Source organism: Dama dama, chromosome 16, assembly GCF_033118175.1.
Source record: "Dama dama isolate Ldn47 chromosome 16, ASM3311817v1, whole genome shotgun sequence".
In the NCBI taxonomy this organism is placed as follows: Eukaryota; Metazoa; Chordata; class Mammalia; order Artiodactyla; family Cervidae; genus Dama; species Dama dama.
Window position 1 is genome coordinate 28,783,352 of NC_083696.1, and position 19,183 is coordinate 28,802,534.

Here is a 19,183-nt window from a genome sequence, read left to right on the forward strand (position 1 = left end):
GAATAAATAAATGAATGTTTGCAAGTCCCTTAATGGCAGGAAGCTGAATGGCCCCCTAGGTGGAAAAAAAGGTAAGTCAAGTTGTTTAAATTTTCTAACAATTAATCAGTGTGACAGTCCACGCATACAACCTGTAAAGTATAGGAAAATGAAAGTGTTAATCGCTCAGTTGTGTCCAGCTCTTTGTGACCCTATGGACCATAGTTCACCAGTCTCCTCTGACCATGGCATTTTCCTGGCAGGAATGGTGAAGTAGGTTGCCATTCCCTTCTCCAGGGGACCTTCCCAACCTAGGAATTGAACCTGAGTCTCCCACATTATAGGCAGATTCTTTACTATCTGAGCCACCAGAGAAGCCCCAGATGCCAAAGAATGTTCAAACTACTATACAATTGCACTCATTTCACATGCTAGAAAAGTAGTGGTCAAAATTTTTCAAGCTAGTCTTCAACAATACATGAACCAAGAACTTCCAGATGTACAAGTTGGATTTAGAAAAGGCAGAGGAATCAGAGATCAGAATTTGCCAATATCAGTTGACTCATAGAAAAAGCAAGAGAATTCCAGAAAAACATCTACTTCTCCTTCATTGACTATGCTAAAGCCTTTGACTGTGTGGATCGCAACAAACTGGAAAATTCTTACTGAGTGAAAGTCACTCAGTTGTCTTCTACCCTTCCCCATCCCGTGGACTGTAACCCGCTAGGATCCTCTGTCCACGGAATTCTCCAGGCAAGAATACTGGAGTGGGTAGCCAGTCCCTTCTCCAGAGGATCCCAACCCAGGGGTCAAACCCAGGTCTCCCATATTGCAGGCAGATTCTTTACTGTCTGAACTACCAGAGAAGCCTGAGAATACAGGAGTGGGTAGCCTATTCCTTCTCCAGCAGATCTTCCTGACCTAAGAATTGAACTGGGGTCTCCTGCATTTCAGGCAGATTCTTTACCAGCTGAGCTACCAGGGAAGTCATGAGGAGATGGGAATACCAGATCACCTCACCTAAGTTCTGAGAAACCATATGCAGGTCAAGAAGCAACAGTTAGAATCTTACATGAAACAAATGACTGGTTCAAAATTGGGACAGGAGTACAGCAAGACTGTTTGTTGTCACCCTGCTTATTTAGCTTCTATGCAGAGTACATAATGAGAAATATGGGGCTGGATGAATCATAAGCCAGAATCAAAATTGCTGGGAGAAAAATCAACACCCTCAGATATGCAGATGATACCACTGTAATGGCAGAAAGTGAAGAGGAACTCAAGAGCCTCTTGATGAAGGTGAAAGAGGACAGTGAAGAAGCTGGCTTAAAACTCAACATTCAAAAAACTAAGATCATGGCATTCGGTCTCATCACTTCATGGCAAATAGATGGGGGAGAAAAGTGGAAACAGTGACAAATTTTACTTTCTTGGGCTCCAAAATCACTGTGGACAGTGACTGCATCCATGAAATTAAAAGATGCTTGCTCCTTGGAAGAAAAGCTATGACATCCTAGACAGTGTATTAAAAAGCAAAGATCACTTTGCCAACAAAGGTCCATCTAGTCAAAGCTATGGTTTTTCCAGTAGACATGTGTGCATATGAGAGTTAGACCATAAAAAGGCTGAGCATTGAACAATTGATGCTTTTGATGTGTTGGAAAGACTCTTGAGAGTCCCTTGGACTGCAAGGAGATCCAACCAGTCAATCCTAAAGGAAATCAACCCTGAACATTCATTGGAAGGACTGATGCTGAAGCTCAAGCTCCAATCTTTGGCCATCTGATGCGAAGAGTCGACTCATCAGAAAATACTCTGATGCTCGGAAAAATTGAGAACAGGAGGAGAAGGGGATGACAGAGGATGAGATGATTGGCTGGCATCACAGATTCAATGGACATGAGTTTGAGGAAACTCCAGGAGATAGTGATGGACAGGGAAGCCTGGGGTGCTGCAGTCCATGAGATCTCAAAGAGGCAGACGGGACTGAGTGACTGAACAGCATCAAAGGTGTAGGACTCTCTACCCAGGCAACCACACTAACTCCTCACTCTCATACAACTTGGCATTGAGAAGGATCAAGAAATGGCAGCTCAGCAGCCCCTGCCTAGACCTATCTGAGACCATTTCTGTTTGTAGAAACAATTTCTATGACACATGCTAACTTCTTACTTCTCCATGTCTTCAAAGTTCTATCTGTGTACCAAGTGAGAATTTTAAAAATTCTCCTGATGAATTACAGCCTGCTAGGCTTCTCTGGGGTCTGAAGCTAGACCTTAGCCTGCCAGCCTCCATAGGGCTGGACTGCAGCCTGCCAGGTTCCTCTTTCAGGTGAATTCTCCAGATAAAAATACTGGAGTGGGTTGCCCTGCCCTCCTTCAGGGAGTCTTCCCAACTCAGAGATTGAACCCAGGTCTCCCACATTGCAGACAGATTCTTTACGTCTGATCCACAGGGAAGCCCAAGAATACTGGAGTGGGTAACCTATCCCTGCTCCAGGGTAACTTCCCAATTCAGAAATTGAACAGAGGTTTCTTGCAATGCAGGCGGATTCTTTACCACCTGAGCTATCAGGGAAGCCCCTTCAAAGCCCTATCTGTATCAGTTCAGTTAAGTTCAGTCGCTCAGTCGTGTCTGACTCTTTGCGACCCCATGAATCACAGCACACCAGGCCTCCCTGTCCGTTACCAACTCCCGGAGTTTACTCAAACTCATTTCCATTGAGTCGGTGATGCCATCCAGCCATCTCATCCTCTGTCATCCCTTTCTCCTCCTGCCCCCAATCCCTCCCAGCATCAGGGTCTTTTCCAATGAGTCAACTCTTCACATCAGGTGGCCAAAGTATTGGAGTTTCAGCTTCAGCATCAGTCCTTCCAATGAACACCCAGGACTGATCTCCTTTAGGATGGACTGGTTGGATCTCCTTGCAGTCCAAGGGACTCTTAAGAGTCTTCTCCAACACCACAGTTCAAAAGTATCAATTCTTTGGTGCTCAGCTTTCTTCACAGTCCAACTCTCACATCCATACGTGACCACTGGAAAAACCATAGCCTTGACTAGACAGACCTTTGTTGGCAAAGTATACCAAGTGAGAATTTTTAAAATTTCTATTTCAAGACCACATAACCTCATAGAAATGTTCTGTGTTGTTCCTTGGCCTCAACTGGTATTGCTGACAGCAGGGAGGTAGAGAATTACCCACATACATTTATTTCTGACTCTTTAATTCTATTAAAGATGTCTATGATGTTGCTCAAATATCCTTTGTGTCTGTATCTTTGTGACAAATTTGATTTAGAGATACAGCTCTAGGAAATTGCTTCTTTTCCTTTGCTAGACAATGAAGAGCACAAAACATGTATTTTCCTTTTTTTATATTGGCTGCTAGTAGGAATTCTTCTGCCTATGCTAAGGCATCTCTTGTGTCAACCTAGCATAGAGTTGACTGAATATTTTGTAGTTATCCAGTTAAACCTATTCAATAAAAAAAATCTACATAATTCTGTTATAAACTATGTTTTATCTTATAATTAGTAAAAATATTCAGGGTGTTTGGATGTGTAGGCAACCTAATAAAACATTAGTTGGCACAACAGACAGTTAGTTTTATGGAAGAAGAATCTGCCTGCAATGCAGGAGACCCTGGTTTGATTCCTGGGTTGGGAAGATCCCCTGGAGGTGGGCATGGCAACCCACTCCAGTATTCTTGCCTGGAGAATCCCCATGGACAAAGGAGCCTGGTGGGCTACAGTCCATGGGGTGGCAAAGAGTCGAACATGACTGAGTGATTAAGCACAAACATACAAGAGTGATATTTAGTCTTGAATCAGAATTAAATAAGAACAAGCTTTAGATGTGAAAAGTAAAATCTGAATTTGTGTCTGATTAAAAGTCAAGCTTATATTTGACTTTTTGTTTTATATTAATTTTTTACATAGATTAACCCCTCTTAATAATATTTATAATTAGTACTATAATAATTCCTTACAGGATTGGTCCATTTAATATTTTTAATATTAATAAATTGCATGTTTAATCATAAATAGATATAATTAACAAGCATTTCTTCTCAGTCACAAAAGTTTATACTTGACATGGGAAATAGAAAATTATTTTTTCAGTGTCATATCTATGTCAATATTGCTGTCCCACCTTCCATTTTAATATACCGTGTGTTAAATATGCCATATGATACACTAAGACTTCCCTGGTGGCTCAGCTGGTAAAGAATCTGCCTGCCAGTGCAGGAGACCCAGGTTCAATCCCTGGGTCGGGAAGATCCCCTGGAGAAGGAAATGGCAACCCACTCCAGTATCCTTGCCTGGAGAATTCTATGGACAGAGGAGCCTGGTAGGCTATAGTCCATGGGGTCACAAAGAGTCAGACACGACCAAGCGACTACCACAAACTGACACACAGAATGGGTAATACTAAATATACCTAGGGAAACAGATGCCTCTCTCCATCACCCCAATCATAAAATTCAATTGAAAAACATCCTTAAGCACCTATAACATTCAGCAATACTCATTGAAATCTCATGAAGAACAAGGTACTTTAGATTAAATAGTATTTCTGAGAGTCCTAGTCATAAAGGGACTCCCTCATTTATGGAACACTGGCTCCTGTGCTGCTCATTTGCCTAATTTCTTTCAGTTCCATTCCTCACTCTTTCCCAACTTTATTTTCTTTCACTGAAAGCCGATCCCCATAAGCTTCCTTTCCCAAAAGCTTCCTTACCAAAGAGTTTCCTTTTGAATTTGGGCAGTGAGAGACACTGGTTGGAGATAGGAGGGCAGGAAGAAGGAAAATAACAGAATACTGCTCCTCCTTCCTCTCTGCTTGGGCTGCATTTCCACTGTGCCCCCACCCAGTTCCCTGTACTGGGCTCTGCTCCTAGCAGTGGTTCCCCCTCTGTTGAGTCTGGTAATACCACCTCCTTCCTATGTCCTTCCTTCCTTGGAGACAATAACAGCTTCCTAGTGTTGCTAATATCTGACTTTTCCTCAGTGTCTTCTGTATCCTTTCAATTCTCCAAACACCTTTGTAGCCAGCATTTTATTCTCTCTGTTGAGCTCCCTGTTTTCTATAAAACTCTGATTGAACGCCTTGACGTAATTATTGTTTTCCTGCGTGCATGCATGCTAAGTTGCTTCAGTTATGTCAGACTCTTTGAAACTCTATGGACTGTAGCCTGCCAGGCTTCTCTGTCCATGAGATTCTCCAGGCAAGAATGCTGGAGTGGGTTGCCATGCCCTCCTCCAAGGGATCTTCCCGACTCAGGGATCGAACCTGCATCTCCTGCATTGCAGGTGGATTCTTTACTCCTGAGCCACCAGGGAAGCCATTGTTTTCCTGAGTAGACTCCAATTTATATGATTCCCACCCACAGCCTAAGCTGGGTTCATATGAGAACTCAGCCAAACCTAGTGGCCTGATAGAGTGTGGAGGTGTCTATTCCTCTGAAGACTCAATGAACTTTTAAGAAAGCACTTAGCCTCAGAGAGGAAAAAAAGGACATTGGATCCAGGTCAGAGAGAAAGGGTTTTATTCAGGTTATCCCCAAATAGAGCTTTATTAGAAGGTACAGTTCCAGGCAGCAGGAGGAAGAAAAAAAAGATGAGGAAAAATAGAACTAAGTAAAAAGTGAAACCTTACTGAAATGACTATATCTGCACAGTAAGATGTATAGATTTCTTCCAGATCAGAACCACTGTGCCTTTTAAAGTCTGTTGATGGAGGTAGAGAAGGGAAGAGAAAGGTTTTATTTATGGTAAGGAATTTATCTGCTGGCTCCTTTCCTTCTCTCTACCTCTCTTTAAATCATTTTTTTATTGAGGTACAATTGACACATGACATTATATTAGTTTCAGGCATATAACATAATGATTTAATATCTGTATATATTGTGACATGATCATCAAATAAGTCTACTTAACATCTGTCACCATACATAGTTAACAACTTTTTTCATGTGATGAGAACGTCTAAGATCTACTCTCTTATCAACCTTCAAGTATGTGATACAGTATTATTGACTATAGTCACCATGCTATACATTGCATCCCTATGATTTATTTACTTTAAAACTAGAAATTTGTTTCAGTTTTGACTGCTTCCCAAACCCCTGCCTCTGGCAATCATCAATATGTTCTCTGTGTCTTTGAAAGTTGTTCTATTTTTTGTTTGTTTTTATTTGTTTTTTCACATTCCACATAGAAGTGAGGTCATAAAGCATTTGTCCTTCTCTGTCTAATTTATTTCTCTTAGCATTCTGCTTTCAAGGTCCATCCATGTTGGCAAGATTTCCTTCTTTTTGTATGGCTGAATAATATTCCATTGTGTGTGTGTGCATGTATGTATCACACTTTCTTTATCCATTCATTTATCAATGGACACTTGGGTTGTTTTTATATCTTGGTTATTGTAAATAATGTGGCAATGAGCACAGGGCTGTATATATCTTTTCAGGTTAGAGTTTTTGCTTTCTTTGGATACTCACCAGTATAATTTCTAAATCATGTGACAGTTCTATTTGCAATTTTCTGAAGGATTTCCATATTGTTTTCCATAGATACTACACCAATTTACATTCCTCCAACAGTGCACAAGGGTTATCTTTTCTCCACATCCTCACCAACACCTGTTATTTCTTGTCTTTTTGATATTAGCCATTCTAACAGAAGTGAGGTGATATATTTCACTGTAGTTTCGATTAGTGAAATTATGCATTTTTCATGTACCTATTGGCCATCTGTATATCTTCTTTGGAAAAATGTTTATTCAGACTCTCTGCCCATTTTTAAATCAGATTAGTTCTTTTTTTGCTACTGAGTTCTTTATGTTTTAGATATTAACCCCTTATTAGATATATAACCTGCAAATCTTTTCTGGTAGGTTGCCTTTTCATTTTGTTGATGGTTTCCTTTGCTGTGCAGAAGCTTTTTACTTTGATATAACCCTTATTTGTTTATTTTTGCCTTTTGTTGCTTTTGGTGTCAAATCCAAAAAGTTATTGCTAACAAATCACTGCAAAGGAACTTACTGCTTATGGGTTCTAGGAATTTTGTGGTTTCAGATCTTACTTTCAAGCCTTTAATCCACTTTGTTAATTTTTGTATAAGGTATAAGATAGTCGCCCAGTTTCATATTTTTACATTTGGCTGTCCAGTTCTCCCAGCACCATTTATTGAAAAGACTATCCTTTCCTCATTGCATATTCTTGCCTACTTTGCCATGAATTAATTGGCTGTATATGCGTGGGTTTATTTCTGGGTTTTCTATACTGTATCGCTGCTTTAAGTGTCTATTTCTACACCAATACCATACTGTTTTGATCCCTACAGCTTTGTAGCATAGTTTGGAATTAGGAGGAATGGTGCCTTCAGCTTTGTTTTTTGTTTTTTGTCAATATTCCATTGGCTGTTTGAGTTCTTCTGTGGTTCCACACAAATTTTAAGATTGTTCATTGTATTTCTGTGAAACATTCCGCTGGAATTTTGATAGGAATTGTATTGAATCTGTAGATTGCTATGGGTAGTCTGAATATTTTTAACAATATTGATTCTTCCAATCTGTGATTACCAAATATCTTTCCATTTGTTTGTCTTGTCTTCAGTTTCTTTCATCAATATCTTATAGTTTTCAGTGTATAGGTCTTTTACTTCCTTGGTCAAATTTATTCCCAGGTATTCCATCTTTCCACCTCTTGTGGAAATTTAAATTTTGCCATGTAGCTGGTTGCTGATATCAGAGAAGAGGTGAGGATTCTTGGGGTTTTCCCTCCAACAAGGATCTGAGACTAGGGAGCAGGTGGGGCTAAGCAAAGCTGGGGTTAGCAACAGCGACAATCACAAGTACACTATAGTGTCTGTTTCCTGGATTTTCCTCCAGTCAGTTCCCATGGGCTCAGGCTTGAATTATAAAAATCAGATGTGATAGCAAAAAGGGATATGAAAACAAAAAGCTGTTCAACTAAAGCCTCTGTGGGCCTCAGCAGCTTTAGCCCCATCAGTGGCATGGCAGCATCAAGAGATGGCACTGGTGGCATGGCAGAGAAGCCAGTTGCTGGCTTCTGCAGACACAGAAGATGGTAGCATCAGTTTTAGCTGCAGTAGGAAATGAGTTTCTAGATGTTGGCCGCAGCAGGGTGTTGATAGGAGACATGAACCAGCCACCCAGTGCAAAATGTGTCTGTGTCCTTACGGCTGTGTCCGTAGTGGCTTCAGTGGCACAGCTGCTGCTCTGGGCATCGGTAGCAGCAAAACACATAGCCACAGTGAGGCTGAGCAAGAGAGTAGGCAATGCTGATGCCAGTGGCCTTTGAATGGAGCATTCTGCAAAGTGACTGGTATAATCACCGTACTTTACCCATAGGCAGGGTGGTTATAACTGATGTGAGCAAGATTTTGCTTTTTGCCATTAAGGAATGGATCTAGTAGGGTGACTCAGAGAGAGATCTCTGCAGCCCACTAAACCAAGCACATTCTTCCTATCAGATATTAATTCTTTTACTGAAAAGTAAGTTGCTCAAGAGCCACATCTCCAGCATCAAGTAGAAGAAATATGGATATAAACCTTACCATGTCAAATCCATGTTCTTCTTTTCTGATTCTGTTGTACTGCAGTTTCTGCATGATTTGACCTTAACTAACTGACTTTAAATAATGTCCAAGAAGGGCAGGTACCTGTTAGGCGTGGAAGCAGACTGTTCTGCAGGATTTCATCTAACCATTCCAGATCCAGATCGAAGGGTGGGGCTCCTGAGCAGTTGGGCAAAGTGCCAATGATAGGGACACTGAAATACACTTGGAAATGCACAGAATCTACAAGTGTACTTCCCAGAGCTCCTCAAGGAGAGTGTGACATGTGGCTAGAAGGTGGGGTGTGTGGGGGAGGCCCACCCAAGTGTTATTTCACAAGGAAAGAGATGGCCAGTAATTTGCCTTCTAAAATGGCATAGGCTTTACCTAAAGAACTCTGGCTCTGGCAACATCACACCTCCTGTAGTCTTCATCCACATAGCTTCATCTACAGCCACACTGCTTCATCCACATCCCTCTTCTAGGGAATTTTCAAGTGAATGTTGAAGGGCAATTATAGAAAACTATCAACATTTGGGAACTGAAAAATGATGGTGTGATCTCTCCCCACTTTCCTCTCAACCCTGACAGTACCAGGCATCTCTGGCTCTGGTCCTTACGGCCTCTCCCTTAGACTATTGTTATGGCTTTCAGCCTGCCTGCTCTGATTCTTCTTAAACAGTGTCTCAAGACTGCACTTCCTGAAGTTACTCATCTCATGTTCATGTTTCAAAGCCCCCAGTGGTTTCCCTCCTACAACCCAATGAGGCCCAACACCTTAGAAGTGAGTTCAGGTGTGTCCAGAACCTGATCCCATCACAATCTTAACTTTGTTTTCTGCTATTCCCTTTCCTTCTCTCTACTCTGGTCAAACCAAAATACTCACTACTTTGTTTTATATCATGTGCAGCATCTTTTCATGCCTCTGCCCATGAAATTCCCTCAGGTTACATTGCTCCTTCCCCCCTCCCTCCATCCACCCACATCCAAATCCATTCCAGCCTTTAAGGCCCAACTCAATGCCATCTCCTCCCTGGAGTCTTCTCTGATTTATCAATCTAACAGTCAGACTTCAGGAGCATTTCATCTATTCCACACCTGAAGAATGGAGCACTTATATAGCTGACCATTGCAGCTGACTGATGTACCTCTTATTTTCCCTGTAACAAACCTTCAATTCCTGGAAGATCCCCCCAGGGGCTTGTCTAACTTCTCTGTACTTATATAGTCCAGGGCTAGTAAGGCATCTTGCATCCACCTGCTGGAAGTATATTGACATTCTTAAAATGTTTAAAAGGAAATGATTGTGTGTAGTTCCTCCTCTCCTACCACTGAAATAAGTTTATCACAGTGAGAAACAATGTAACCTGATTTAATAATATATAAGCATCATTTAAAAAGCAAACATAATCATAGGCATAATCATGAGATTATGCCTGAGAGATTAATGATGTTTAAAATGTATTGCTCTTGCTCAGGTTTGAAACTATATGCACAAAAGGAGTGGGGGGAAAGTTAAATGCGGCTAAGAAAGAACTAATTGGAATACTGATATTAAAAAAAAGTAGTGATCTATATGTAAAAAGGAATGTTTTCCATCCTCAACTGAGACAATCAGAAATGCAGTTCTTGGGAGTTCCCTGGTGAATCCTTCCCAGTTAGGATTCAGTGCTTTCACTGCCATGGTCCGGTTCAGTCCCTGGTCGGGGATCCCAAAAGCCAAGTGGCCAAAATTAAGGAAAAAAGTATGATTCTGATCTCCAGGTATGTGAATGGCCAATAGATAAAGCAAAGTAACAAGCCCCCAATGAATAGGGGAAACCAGTAACGAACTATTTCACACTAGTGTAGGAATTTGGTAAATGCCCGGTGCCTTATCCTTATCCATTCATTCATTGTACACATAGTTATGAGCTCCTGTTACGTGTTAGTCATTTCTCTTAGCACTGGGGACATAAAGGTGAACAAGATCCCTGCTTTCATTGTGCTTCCATTCATATAAGAGGAACCAGTGAACACTTAAGTGAAAAAGTTCATCTCAGGTGGTGAAAAGTGTAATGAAGAAAATAAAATAAGATGATATAATGGCAAATGACTGGTGGGGTACACTGATACAATCAGAAAAAGCCTATACAATGAAGTAACTTTTATTCTGAGAACTGAATGTCAAGGAACTAGCTATGAAAAGCACTGATGGAAGAGCATTCTAGGAGCAGAGAACAGGTGGATTGACATTTTGAATCAGTTAATTCTTTCTTTTGGGCAAAGGTCCTGTGCATTTCTGGATGCTACTTAGCAGCGTTCCTGGGTGCTACCCACTAAATATCATTAGCAGCTCCCTCACTCTACCCCTACTTGTGACAATCAAAACGTCTCCAAATTTTGTTGAATGTTTCCTGTGGGGCAAAACTTGTTTGAGAATCACTGTGCTGTAGTAAAGGCTCAGAGTCACAATTAGGATTGAGGTATCCAATGAACTGAACCAAGGTCAGGAGGCATTTTTAACACTTGCTCCCCTACATGACAAAATTATTTTCCATAATAATTGTGTAGCAATCCATAGCAATCATTTGTATTCACTCTTATGTTGTAGAATAACTAGCAATTAAAAAAGAAATTTTTTTTTTTTAATTTTAAAAATAAATAAATAAATAAGAAATTTTGCCTGCAGTGCCTGGGAGAACTCTGAATTAACTTCCATGTTAAATACAATGTTTATTAAAAGATAAAGAATAAAAATGTGCTCATTTAACTTACCTATATATTATTAAAACTCTACAGATTTTTGGCAGCTGTTCAGAATTTAGACCAACAAATGCTTTTTTTCAAGGAAGTATTTTATCACTGACTTAGTTTGGAATTGCTGATTCAGGCTGGTAATAAAAAGGTGACTAAGTGGATTTTACCATGGTTTTGTATTTTTCTGTGGCCAATGCATCCCCTTCTTGCCTGCACCCAGAGCTGACCTCACCCATCATTCTGCCCTTGATTGACCAATGATGACAGGAGGTTAGCCCAGAGGGGCAAGTGGAGCCAGAGAACAAGCAACTATGGAAACTACTGGTAAGGATTTGGGTTTTTTTTTTTTTTAACTTGAATTTTATGTGCAGAAGAAAGTCAGTAGAAGGTATGGAACAAAAGAGTAATTTAATCTACCTTTTTTTTCTAATATAATCATCTGGCATAAGTAGAAGCAGGAAGATGAGTGAGGAGTCTGAAGAGCTCCTATGAGGAGCACAGGTGAGTGTTTGCAGTGACTGAGATGAGGCAACCATGGCAGGTGGGGCAGTGTGAGCCTAGTAGGGTAACTTTGAAGGTAAAAGGCACATGGCTGAGCTATGCCACTGTTTTTTCCATAGTTCTGGCCTCCCCAAGAGATCTGATGGATGTTAGTCTGAACCAGAAAATTAAAAGCCATCAAAAAAAAAAAAAAAAGGAATTAAGGGATAAACTGGGAGTATGGGATTAACATATACACATATATAAGATAGAAAAAACCACAAAGACCTACTGAATAAGATAGGGAATATATTCAATATCTTACAATAATTACATATAATGGAAAAGAATCTGTTAAAGAATATATATATATATATATATATGCAGCAAAGAATCACTTTAAAAAGGAATTAGTATTTATGAAATCAGTCAGAAATGTAAAAGGATAAGCAGCCTGAAAGAACCTACATTTCAGGATTATCATTTATACTCTCCTATATATAAAATAGGAGAAGGAAACGGCAGCCCACTTTTTGGAGAAGGAAATGGCAACCCACTTCAGTATTCTTGCCTGGAGAATCCCAGGGACAGGGGAGCCTGGTGGACTGTCGCCTATGGGGTCGCACAGGGTTGGACACGACTGAAGCGACTTAGCAGCAGCAGCAGCATATATAAAATAGATAACCAACAAAGATCTGCTGAATTGCACAGGGAACTACACTTAATATTTTGTAATAACCTATAAGAGAAAATAATCTGAAAAAGAAGATATATATATATATAAAACATGAAAATATAAATCAATAATATTTCAATAAAATAAAGTAAGCCCTACAATGCTGAACCCAAGTAGAGGCTCTGAGTTAATATATCATTGTTAGAGCTTGTATCTCTCTTTTGGGGGATTGCACTTTCGGGATTACAAAATACTTATTTTGCAATATCAAAAATAAACATACTGGGAGTAGTCAATTAAGAAGTTTAAGAATTCCTGTGCCAATAATAAAAATTAACATGCAATAAATGAAGCTAGGAAAGAGGGAAGATTCCTAAAATATTGCTGATTTTGAAAACCTGGCTTCTGGGCACTAGTACCAAATCAAATCCCAGAGACAAAGTTTTTGAGTGAAATAGCAAAGAATAGTTTTATTACTTTACCAGGCAAAGGGAGAAACAGTGGGCTCCTGCCCTCAAAAACTGTGTGGCAACTAGGGAGGATTTGGTGAGCACTTTTATAACAATAGTTCAAAGGCGGGGTTGCTGATAAGATCAGGGTGTGTCAGGTGTGTCCTATAATCTGGCCTCAGGTGATCTTTTCTGAAATAAAAAATGCCAACTCCATTTGTTGGGGGTTTTAATTCTGTAAAGAGCTCAAAGATAGTATTGTGCATCCCTTGAGGCAGAGCCAGAACCCTGCCCCAAGTTTCAGTTCAGTTCAGTCACTCAGTCCTGTCCGACTCTTTTGCGACCCCATGGACTGTAGCATGCCAGGCCTCCCTGTCTATCCCCAGCTCCTTGAGTTTACTCAAACTCGTGTACATTGAGTCAGTGATGCCATCCAACCATCTTGTCCTCTGTTATCCCCTTCTCCTCCTGCTTTCAATCTTTCCCAGCATCAGGGTCTTTTCAAATGATCTTTCCCAGATCAGGGTCTTTTCAGTTCTTCCAATCAGGAGGCCAAAGTATTGGAGTTTCAGCATCAGCATCAGTCCTTCCAATGATTTCCTTTAGGATGGACTGGTTGGATCTCCTTGCTGTCCAAGGGACTCTACACTCTGTAAAGGAGTCTCCTCCAACACCACAGTTCAAAAGCATCAACTCTTTGGCAGTCAGCTGTCTTTATAGTCCAACTCTCACATCCATACATGACTCCTGAAAAATCCATAGCTTTGACTAGATGGAACTTTGTTGGCAAATATCAACTGCTTTATAATATGCTTTCTAGGTTGGTCATAGCTTTTCTTCCAAGGAGTCTTTTAATTTCATGGCTGCAGTCACCATCTGCAGTGATTTTGGAGCCCCCCCAAAATAAAGTCTGTCACTGTTTCCACTGTTTCCCCATATTTGCCATGAAGTGATGGGATTGGATGCCATGATCTTTGTTTTCTGAATGCTGAGTTTTAAGCCAACTTTTTAACTCTCCTCTTTCACCTTCATCAAGAGGCTCTTTAGCTCTTCTTCGCTTTCTGCCATAAAGATGGTGTCATCTGCATATCTGAGGTTATTGATATTTCTCCTGGCAATCTTGATTCCAGCTTGTGCTTCTTCCAGCCCAGCGTTTCTCATGATGTACTCTGCATAGAAGTTAAATAAGCCGGGTGACAATATACAGCCTTGACATAACTCATTTCCTGATTTGGAGCAAGTCTGTTGCTCCATGTCCAGTTCTAACTGTTGCTTCCTGACCTGCATACAGATTTCTTAAGAGGCAGGTCAGATGGTCTGGTATTTCCGTCTCTTTAAGAATTTTCCACAAGGTTGCAGTATCATTTCTTGGCTTCTCCTCCCTTGTCTCTCTAGCCCCTCCCTTCCTTGGTTAGCAACTGTTCAAATCTGTCCTTTTTAACTCTGGAAAGGTCGTGGAGTCTGGAGTCTGTTCGCTATAAACAAAGAACAGGGGACATAGTAGGCCCACAAGGTCCTGCAAAGTTTCAATTAAAAAAAATAATCTGTTTTATGTGAGAGTCATGTTCCCAGAAGCAAAACCTAAGGAGAAGGCCAAAAAAGGCAGACAATATAGGTTTTAAAAAACATAAGCATCTACACTCTGTAAAATCCATACCCTTCAGGGGTGGTTTACATGGAAATTTTTATTTGGAGCTGGAGGGGAAGGTGTCTGAATGTGTTTGCATCTTGTGGTCTCAGAATTTCTAGAATGAGGAAAAAACTGGGAAGCTGATAATATCTTTAAAAGCATACTGCTCCAGAAAACATAAGCAGAGGGAGGAGCTAAGATGGCGGAGGAATAGGACGGGGAGACCACTTTCTCCTCCACAAATTCATCGAAAGATCATTTGAACGCTGAGCAAACTCCACAAAACAACTTCTGATCACTAGCAGAGGACATCAGGCACCCGGAAAAGCAGTCCATTGTCTTTGAAAGGAGGTAGGCCAAAATATAACAGGAAACATAAGCAATGAAAATTCATTATATTTAACATAGTTTTCAGGAAGCTCTTCAATACAGCTCCTGCCTACCTTTTCAGTCTCAAGTCTCCTTCCATCTTTCGCAGCCTTTGTTTCAAGATTGTCAACTCATTTACAGACCATACCTTTTGTTGCTTTGTATCTCCAAAGCTTCTGTGCCTGAGCCAGAGAAGGCATACAATAGATATTTGCTGAACAGATAGATGAATAAATGGAAATTGGAGTGGGTTGCTGTTTTCCTTCTCCAGGGATCAAACTGTTGTCTCCTGCGTTGGCAGGTGGAGTCTTTACCACTTAGCCATTAGGGAAACCTTCAATATAGATGAGACCCCACTTATTCCTTCTGATTTCCTCATACCATAGAGGAGAGAATTGTCGTGATGGAAAGTAACAAAAACAAGTGAAAATATAAGGAGCATCATTTTCTGAGATAATTAGGACATGTCCATCCTTCTCAGTCTGGTCTTATACAGAGTTCCTTAACTAAAAGACTGACGAGAGAAGAGCAAAATGGAAGGCTTTGGGCATTTGGAATCACTGACTCCTAATTGGAGCTGAGAAACTCACTCACACTTTACCACATTTGAACATTTATATAGTATCTGGTGAAGAATGAGCTCATAAATCCTTTTCTAAATCTTTGCTGCTGCTTCTAAATCTTTAGTCCCACCTAAATGATATTTACGCTAGTGAATTTTTATTGTTATTGTTTCCCAGGGGCTGTATGCTTAGAGAATAGGAAAGCTCAGCTCCTTTGCTGCCAGGTGGGACAAACTCTGAGATGTAACATAGACTCCTGAGCACCCTTGCAAGATCAGGCTGTTGCCACCACTCCAGGACTCAGCGTGAGATAGCATCTTTGTTTGGCTTCCTCCCTCATGTTACCCAAAAAACTGGATTTGCCTTTTAATGGGTGTGGAGCCAAAAGACACAACCAAGCCAAAGATAGGGAGAAGGACTTATTTACTGGCAGTAGGTAAGAACACCAGGGATCTTTCCCAAAGCAGTATCTCCTTGAACAGCAAAATGGAGAAAATTTTAAGTTAAGGCTTACGCACATATTCATGAAGCGACTTGGATGGTCCACAGAGTTTAAGCTTTAGTTGACTGAAGTCTCAGGGGTTAGAAAAGGTCAACATCATCCTCCCTTAGGTTCCAGCTGATCTAAGTACTTCAGGTTAATCTTTAACATTGAAACAAAACCAGGAGTCTTTACAACTGATAAGTTATCTTTGCTATTCTTACTTCTCTTGCCTGATAACAGTTATTTGTTTCTGTATTCTTTTGTTTCCTTAAATCATTTATTACTGAAACCTGTGCTTGGGCTAGTATTGTGGTCAGGCTTAGATCAACACAACAACACAAGACTCTACACATGGACATCACCAGATGGTCAACACCAAAATCAGATTGATTATATTCTTTGCAGCCAAAGATGGAGAAGCTCTATACAGTCAGAGAAAACAAGACAGGGAGCTGACTGTGGCTCAGATAATGAACTCCTTATTGCCAAATTCAGGCTTAAATTGAAGAAAGGGGGAAAAAAACTAAGCCAGTCAGGTATGACCTAAATCAAATCCCTTATGATTATACAGTGGAAGTGAGAAATAGATTTAAGGGACTAGATCTGATAGACAGAGTGCCTGATGAACTATGGACAGAGGTTCATGACATTGTACAGGAGACAGGAATCAAGACCATCCCCAAGAAAAAGAAACTCAGAAAAGCAAAATGGCTGTCTGAGGAGGCCTTACAAATGCTGTGAGAAGGAGAGAAGTGAAAAGCAAAGGAGAAAAGGAAAGATATACCCATTTGAATGCAGAGTTCCAAAGAATAGCAACAAGAGATAAGAAAGCCTTCCTCAGTGATCAGTGCAAAGAAATAGAGGAAAACAATAGAATGGGAAAGACTAGAGATCTCTTCAAGAAAATTAGAGATACCAAGGGAACATTTCATGAAAAGATGGGCACAATAAAGGACAGAAATGGTATGGACTTAACAGAAGCAGAAGATATTAAGATGAGGTGGCAAGAATACACAGAAGAACTGTACAAAAAAGATCTTCACGATCCAGATAATCACAATGGTATAATCACTCACCTCGAGTCAGACATCCTGGAATGTGAAGCCAAGTGAGCCTTAGGAAGCATTACTGCAAACAAAGCTAGTGGAGGTGGTAGAATTCCAGTTGAGCTATTTCAAATCCTAAAAGATGATGCTGTGAAAGTGCTGCACTCAATATGCCAGCAAATTTGGAAAACTCAGCAGTGGCCACAGCACTGGAAAAGGTCAATTTTCATTCCAGTCCCAAAGAAAGGCAATGCCAAAGAATGCCCAGACTACCGCACAATTGCACTCATCTTACACGCTAGTAAAGTAATGCTCAAAATTCTCCAAGCCAGGCTTCAGCAATACGTAAACCGTGAACTTCCAGATGTTCAAGCTGGTTTTAGAAAAGGCAGAGGAACAAGAGGTCAAATTGCCAACATCCACTGCATCATCGAAACAGCAAGAGAGTTCCAGAAAAACATCTATTTCTGCTTTATTGACTATGCCAAAGCCTTTGACTGTGTGGATCACAATAAACTGTGGAAAATTCTGAAAGAGATGGGAATACCAGACCACCTGACCTGCCTCTTGAGAAACCTGTATGCAGGTCAAGAAACAACAGTTAGAACTGGACATGGAACAACAGACAGGTTCCAAATAGGAAAAGGAGTACGTCAAGGCTGTATATTGTCACCCTGCTTATTTAACTTATATGCAGAGTACATCATGAGAAATCTTGGACTGGATGAATCACAAGCTGGAATCAAGATTGCCAGGAGAAATATCAGTAACCTCAGATATGCAGATGACACAACACTTATGGCAGAAAAGGAAGAACTAAAGAGCCACATGATGAAAGTGAAAGAGGAGAAAGAAAAAGTTAGCTTAAAGGTCAACATTCAGAAAACTGAGATCATGGCATACGGTCCTATCACTTCATGGCAAATAGATGGGGAAACAGTGGAAATAGTGGCTAACTTTATTTTTCTGGGCTCCAGAGTCACTGCAGATGGTGACTGCTGCCATGAAATTAAAAGATGCTTACTCCTTGGAACAAAAGTTATGACCAACCTAGATAGCATATTAAAAAGCAGAGACATTGCTTTGTCAACAAAGGTCCATCTAGTCAAGGCTATGTTTTTTCCAGTAGTCATATATGAATGTGAGAGTTGGACTAAAAAGAAAGCTGAGTGCAAAAGAATTGATGCTTTTGAACTATGGTGTTGGAGAAGACTCTTGAGAGTCCCTTGGACTGCAAGGAGATCTAACCAGTTCATCCTAAAAGAAATCAGTCCTGAATGTTCATTGGAAGGACTGATGCTAAAGCTGAAACTCCAATACTTTGGCCACCTGATGTGAAGAGCTGACTCATTTGAAAAGACCCTGATGCTGGGAAAGATTGAGGGTGGGAGGAGAAGGGGATGACAGAGGATGAGATGGTTGGATGGCGTCACTGACTCAATGGACGTAGGTTTGTGTCGACTCCGGGAACTGGTGATAGACAGGACACGAGTGAGGGACTGAACTGAACTGAACTTAGATCACAAAATGGCTTAGGCTAGAAATGGCTTCTCTTTTGTCAAACAAGCCTGGTTCTCTTTCTCCAGGTCCCCACCCCTACCCTAGCTGTTTGCACTTCCTGCCCTGCTTCCCTTACTCCTGACTGGTCTCACTGTCAGTACTTTCTTAGTAAATCCCTCACACATAAATCTTCATCTCAGAGAGTAGTTTCTGGAGAATCTGACTTTACATGAGTGTTTACTAAGTGGGGAATATGAAATATATAAAATGCAGTAACAATTTTCAAGGCATTTTCAACCAAGTGAACTTAATTTGAAACTGTGTACATATTTCTCATTGGAAGATAAACCTCCAATGGGCTTAGAAACAGCATGATTACATAGACATTCTTGGAATCTTGAAGGCAATCCTTCTGTTTTTATAAAAATTGCCTGCCTTTTGCATAGCAGTAGGTTTGACTATTTGGCCTTACTTCACTAAGTTAAACAAAAACAAGAATTATCAAATGTTTAGATTTACTGGAGCCTTTGGCTCAGGTGGCTTGATGAGTCATTGCTGACAAGCTCACAAGCAGACCTGTAGCTGTATTAAGGCCATAACCTTTGTGGTGGTAAGGTGGGTTTCCCTAGTTTTATTTTTAATCTAACAACACAAGCAGTGCTGGCCACATCAATTAAAACAAGTAA

General features: G+C 40.5%; 1 long non-coding RNA gene across 5 annotated transcripts in view; it reads left to right on the plus strand.

Moving 5' to 3' along the window:
• Positions 1-19,183, plus strand: part of LOC133071206 (uncharacterized) — a 93,774-nt gene that overhangs the window by 49,750 nt on the left and 24,841 nt on the right. For 2 of the 5 annotated variants that reach the window (XR_009696378.1, XR_009696379.1), the window contains one exon: positions 11,521-11,624. The exons of 1 other annotated variant lie outside the window; for it this stretch is intronic. This is a non-coding gene — a long non-coding RNA (uncharacterized LOC133071206). Of the gene's footprint in view, positions 1-11,520; positions 11,625-11,749; positions 11,802-19,183 lie in introns of all 5 variants that reach the window. 2 more of the 5 variants (XR_009696380.1, XR_009696381.1) reach the window with 2 other exon arrangements.